The 6,499-nt window shown below is 41.4% G+C and overlaps 1 pseudogene; it reads right to left on the minus strand.

The window, feature by feature from the left end:
- Positions 1-1,218: 1,218 nt before the first annotated feature.
- LOC110293329 overlaps positions 1,219-6,499 on the minus strand; it is a 46,809-nt pseudogene continuing 41,528 nt past the window's right edge.

The following is a 6,499-nucleotide window of genomic DNA, read 5'->3' on the forward strand; positions in this document are numbered from 1 at the left end:
CTTTATAACTGAGTGTCTGAAAATAGTAAAATTGAGCCTTGATCAGAACGTTGTTGTCTTGGCTCCATTGTTTCTTCCGCCCCGTCTAGATTCCTCTCTTTTCAGTTCGAACTGCCATTCTCAGTTGAACCGTTCGTGTTGTGGACTGCAGGCAGGCCGCAACAAGGGTGCATGCTCATGTGGCATCCTTGGGCCTTTGTGACAGTTGTCCCCAACCCTCTATGCTCCCTTAGCTGTAATCTACTCCCAGATCACAAAGAATTGTACAGTTTCACTGATTCAACACTCACCTCTTCCCTGTCTTCTTCCTTTACAAAGGAATTGCTTTGTCAGATGTTTCAAATTTCTTCCTTGGCTTTGAATATTTTCACTATTTCACACTTTTTAGAAAAAGTGCTTGGTATTGAATGGGAGCAGATTTAAGGTGAACTCAAGCTGCCATTTTGACCTGGGAATAACCAATGATTTCCTGTAACTTTCTTTGGGTTGAGGTATTTTAAGGTATGGTAGCATTGTCAAGCATTTTCTGTCTTCAACAGAGTCCTGTATTGGAACTCTTACTTAACTATGTAAGTATTCCCATTGATAGCTTTGTGAATATTTTTTGCCTCTTAAATTTTTGCCAAGTATAAAAGTGAAAAGCTGGGCATGGTAGTCCATGGATGTAGTTGAAGCCACTTAGGAGGCTTTGGTCAGAGAATGACTTGGACCCATCCATAGGGCAGTTTTGGGGAGGGAGGAATTTCATCATAATTGTTTGGGTTTCTTAATAGTCTTTTGCCATCTTTTAGCAAACTACAGCAAGAACTTGTTTCATGTATCCCCAGCTAAACCAATTAAATCTCTTGATCTAGGGGCCAGAGTATGCTATGGGGAGCTATACACCTTTTTCTTTGTATCCAATGGGACCCTAATTACCAAACGTCATCCACTTTAGCCCACCCCCTTGCCATATCCTGAAACATGTTAAGCGGGCATAACCTTAGAAAGATGTGTCTCTCCCATGCTCTGATCGAAAAGAGAATATGGATTGAGGAATCGTACAGCAAGTGTCATGGTCCCATGGTCCTCATAAATCAATAAATGAGGAGAGCTAAAGAGCAGGCAGTACTTATCAGGGCTTGGGATTGCTGCAGGGGAGGCAAAATCCTGAAATGCAGGTTACATTTGGGGCCATAAGACAGGATCTTGAGTACAGGACTCAGTAGGTCCCCTCATTCACTCACTGTCAGCCCCAAATTTTTCTAGACACAGAGACATACATTTAAGGGCAAGGGTAATCATTTATTGAACAGGAAGAGAAAGAAATTCCTGGAGAATTGTAATGGGTGTGTCAAAGAGAAATTTAAAGAAAGTCTTTGATTCTTGATGAGTTATCCTATGTAACATGCTGGAGAGACTGGGATTGCATTTCTCTGTGACACACAATGGAAAGCAGATAACAGAACTTGTCACCGGATGCTATATGGATAGGAAGGGGTGATACTGGAGTGCTGGTGAGAAGTCTCCACTCAACACAGCATAAGCCAGGAAGAAAGAATACAGAAACTCATTAAGTACTTCTTGAATTGACTTCGGGACAGAAGGACTTTCTATTATATAGGACAAAGGGGATGAAGAAATGGATCTTCTCTTGCAATCTAACTGGAATTATTTGCCAGAACACAGGGATGAAAGTCAGTATAAATCACCATAATGCAATCTGTGGCTTGCTTCTTTGTCATAAGAAGCTCTGAAGAATGTAAGGTATATTGTGGAATAATGATAAAAGCCTTGGCTACATTTAAAGACTTGACACATTATATGAGTGAAGTCTTGGACTGGATGAGAAGGGAGGGCCAGATAAGACAGCTTCTGAGATTGGTTGAGAAGTGGAGATCCGTTACATCCACTACCATTGTAAGAAGCCAAGGTTGTAAGGAGTGCAGATGAAGATGTTACTATCTCGAGTAGGAAGGAGGGGGACCACAGACACTGAAGAGCTGCTATATCACATCCTGCTACTCTCTCTTTAATGATATTGAACACATTGCTGAGCCTTTTTTACACAACCATACAGCAACTATGTAAAACTCAAATCCTAGTTACTTGTCTAAGTGCTTTGGTCACTTTAGTTCAAAGCTCAAAGAAGGACTTGATCACATATCCAGATAATTCCAAGCCAATTTTCAAGCTTTCTTCAAAGATTTCTAATCAAACTATTGTTATTTTAATTTGGGTGCCCAATGCTAATACTTTTGGACAGCCTCTCCATGACCACCAACCCCATCCTTGCTCTCATTGGATATTGCCCACCTGGAGGCTCAGGGCATTCTTCTTACTCGGGCCTCAAGGCAGCTATCTATAGCAGAGAACAAGAACATGTTCAGGTACCAGGTCCACTTTATTTTCCCAAGAAAAAGGATAGGACTCTCCAGCATTCAAAAATGACTGATAGCCAACTGGGTTAGTTTCCTCTATGATAACATATGCAGAATGAGAAAAATGAATCCTGACTTACTGGCATTGGATAGGTCAACGATATTTTCTCTAACGATTCCATGCTACTTGCATAATTTTGCAAAATTTTCCTTGATGTCTACACTTAAATCTGGTTTTTGGCCTGTGAGAAGAGCATCAGGGAGAGTAGCAGCTTTATCATGTGCATTGACCACAGCCTGAGTGAGGGGGCAAGGACTTCCCCATAAGGATGAGTAAATGGGTGGCATCATAATTGATAGGCATTGGTATGATCCATCCTGGATTGGACATCCATAGAATAATATCCTTCTGTCACACTGAGAGATTTCAGAGTGCTTCCATCACTATGCTTGAGGGATGATTGAGATGAGCATCAATCTTAAGGAAGTGAGAAAGAGGCAGGACCAAGCTGGGAAGACCATATTAAAGTTGGAGGTTCTTTCTTCTTTTCCCAACTCAAGATCATTGTCTGTGTGAAAATACTTTACCAAAGAGTTCCATCAGCTGGAAGGTTTTCCCATCCTGAGATGAAACATAACATAATTTTCATAGTCTGTCTTAAATAGAGCAAATGTATTGAATCCATCATCTGTGGAGGAAATCGAACACAGCTCAGAAATTCTTGGTTGTGCAGTAAATGATGGATTTTCTTTTCTTGTTCTACCCCAAATATAAAATCATTAAAATACATATCCTGGAAGAGATGGGTGAAGTGTCTGAGCCTTTCTGTGTTTAGCTTTCTAAATTTCAAGAAGTAACTTTTAAAAAAAGGGACTCTGAGAGGTCCAGGCCACAAGTGAACTGTCAGCCACTGGAGCACCACTCTCTCATCTTCTCCTAGGCTTACCTACCTCCCTCATCAGCTTCAAGCAACATGTTTCTATCTTTTATAATATTACTGTATCAAATATCTGCTGCTACACCCTGAAAGATATACTCCTCTGCTAGCTACAAGGCAGAATCAGACAGATTGCATCTCCCCCTACTTATCCCACTTGTCTGCGACATGGTGTTAGCTATTAGATGTTACCCATTTGATTAGTAGGTGCAAGTCCCTGCGTTCAAACTCTAGCAATACACACATACATACATACATACACACACACACACACACACACACACGTACTAACAGTATTATGGTTTACTAATCAACTTGTGGATAAATATAGACATTTTATCTACTCACATGTCACAGAATATTCACCAGCCTTTTCTGTTTTGTCAGCAACCAAAAATATTTTGTAGCACTCGTCATCTATATGGTAAAACCGAGTGAGCTGGTGTGTAAGGGATTTTTATCTGGAACGCTTCTTGACTCTGTACTCTATACATATCTCCAGTTTTTGATTCTATTTAACTTTTGACTAGTTTTGTAAAATTAGCAGAAGGCTTTTATTTACATTATTTCCTTTATATCTGATGATTTAGCAATCACAAATTTATTTAAAAAAACTAAAATGACAATTTTTTTTCTTATCCTTATTACAACTGCAACTTCTTCAAAGTTTCACCAGTGCCAATATTCAGTGTAGATTATCAGCCAGATTTCCACAATTTGCCTCAAATTAGCCCTCTGTAATGTGACCTGATGTGGTTTTGCTACCACAAAGGAAAATTATTATTATCGTGTTTACTGCAGGAAAAGGCACATAGAAAGGGGTGGATTTCGTTTCCTAACAACTAGTAAAAAAAAAAATTAATCCAGGACCACATAATCTTAACTTGTGATATACTGTCTCATTAACGTGGTTTCAAAAGTTTCTCTGATCTTTCATTATCGAAATCCTAGTGAATTAATTCCTGTCACCAACTCATAACCCTAACCCTAACCCTTTCACAAGATGCCAACAGCAAGCTATCCTCTGTGCAGTGCTTAGCCTCACAACCCATGGCATAATGCAGCATAATTTCTTTTAGAGTGGCAAACNGAATCTGAGGAGATTGTCCCGCCTCCACTGCAGCAAAAGCTTACGCTACCATGGCGAAAGTGCGGGCCTGCACACACTGCACCTAACACATGTGTCAAACACACAACACACACACTATTACAAGCATACATCCCAGGGCTCCCATCCCCGCTCATCAGCCCTGAAGCAAGGGATAGACAGTTTGTAAACAAAGTAACTTGATCAGGCAAAGGTACAAAGCAAGGCATCCTAGTCACAACAGCCAAATAATATAAAGAATATCACTACTACAATTAACATTATTCTTCTAAACAATAAACACAAAAGGAGATCACATACAAACAGGCATAGCCAGAAAAGAAACATTCCTTCCTCCAGCAAATTGAAATACAGAAGTTGCAAACACATTAGAACCATTCCAATAAAATTTGCATTACCCCAGGACCCTCCCGCCACCTGGCTTAAGGGGGAAAGAGCAGTGCAACTACCATTCACCTCACATAACAACCATACATATAAGGGGCACTGCCCAAGGTGGAAGGGAATCAGGAACACTCCTACAAAAAGGAAAGNGGGGCCCATCTAGGTTGAGAGGGTATAGTGCCATTGCCCTTGGATATACTGGCAGGCCACACCCCTCGAATCCAGGTANCATTAGTTTTAGTAGATACAGCTGAACACAATCACTCATCTGTGGAATATTTTGAATCATCTGAAAACATAACAATCCCTTTAGCTGAAGCAGCATAGAAAAAAGGCAATTGTAGCGAAGCATTAGATGTAAAGAATTGAGGAAACACTTGAATGCGTCAATGACATGGGTCTCAGGAACACAGCCCCAATGTAGCTCTTCAGTTCTCACTAGCCGGAGCACCTCCAGCCACAGGAACATCCAAGTCCTCACAGCTCCACCTACCCTGAATTGCTCTGGTCAGCGACTCTGGGACCTGCAGCTGTTGTCGATGATCCTGAGGAAAGACAAACAGACCCTCTCTCCCAAACCAATTGAGAGTGCTCCTCTCTTACCTGATTCAGCACCTCATTGACTCTCTGGAGTTCTACAAGACCTTCAACACCGGTGGGCAATGATTTCCACACCCTTATGGCAATCTGATTTACCTGCTCAAACACCTGCACTGGATATCCTGTCTGTTGTTGTGCAAAGCGACCTTGACCAAGCAGCATATCCCTATCCCATGCTGGATTTCCTGCAGCAACGTTAGCCACTGCCTGTTCATTTGTAAATTCAATAAGGAAGGCTTTCCAATCCAAATACTGCCCAGGTGAAAGGCATGCCTTCACCAAGACTGCCCAATCAGACATCATCATGCAGTGTCTATTCAAGGCCTCTACTTGAGCCACAATATAGAAGGCAGTTAAGTCGTGCATCTGTACGGACTCAGCCAAATTCCTGATTACTTTGAAATCCAGCAGCTCGTGATATCTCTGCCCTGCTTGGCCAGTGAAAATAGGACATCCCAGCAAGGAGAATCTAACCTCTCTGCAATCCTCTGGACAGAAAGTCCGTCTATATGCGGCTGCTGAGCAGGCATAGGGAGGGGGCGCGGAAGCTAATTCACCTTCCTCCTCTGCCTCGGCTTTTTGTTTTGTCCTTTCTGACCACCTGATAACACTGTGTCTCCTTTCTTTTTCTTTTTTCTTTTTAAGCCCTTCTCCTCTTCTGATATACTTTCTTGTTGCTCTGTAAGGATTTTCTGACCTGTCTTGACTGCNGCTACACACAGTTTCAAACAGTAACAGAGTCCATATATCAGAACAAACAAGACCAAAATTATCAGACCTACCCACAAAGGGTCAATGGGAGAAAAAAGCATAACTACACAGCGAGNATCTATTGATCACTACACTGAGGTTATCATAGTTCCTTAACTTGTCCCCAAACCATGAATCTTAATTTGTCCCAAAACCGTGAACCATAACTTGTCCCAAAGCTGGGAACCTTATCGTTACTGCCAGAGAGGAAACAGGACGTCTCCCGTTTTCCTTCTGTCCCTAGGAGAGCTCTGAAATAGCTTATTTTCATTTTTCTCTTCTTATATTTCTTATTTTACTTATATTTCTGCGCATGCCTTCTTTTTCATTTCTCTCTGTTTCTGATATGCTTCCCTGGT

Source organism: Mus caroli, chromosome 4 (genome assembly GCF_900094665.2).
Source record: "Mus caroli chromosome 4, CAROLI_EIJ_v1.1, whole genome shotgun sequence".
NCBI classification, from domain to species: Eukaryota; Metazoa; Chordata; class Mammalia; order Rodentia; family Muridae; genus Mus; species Mus caroli.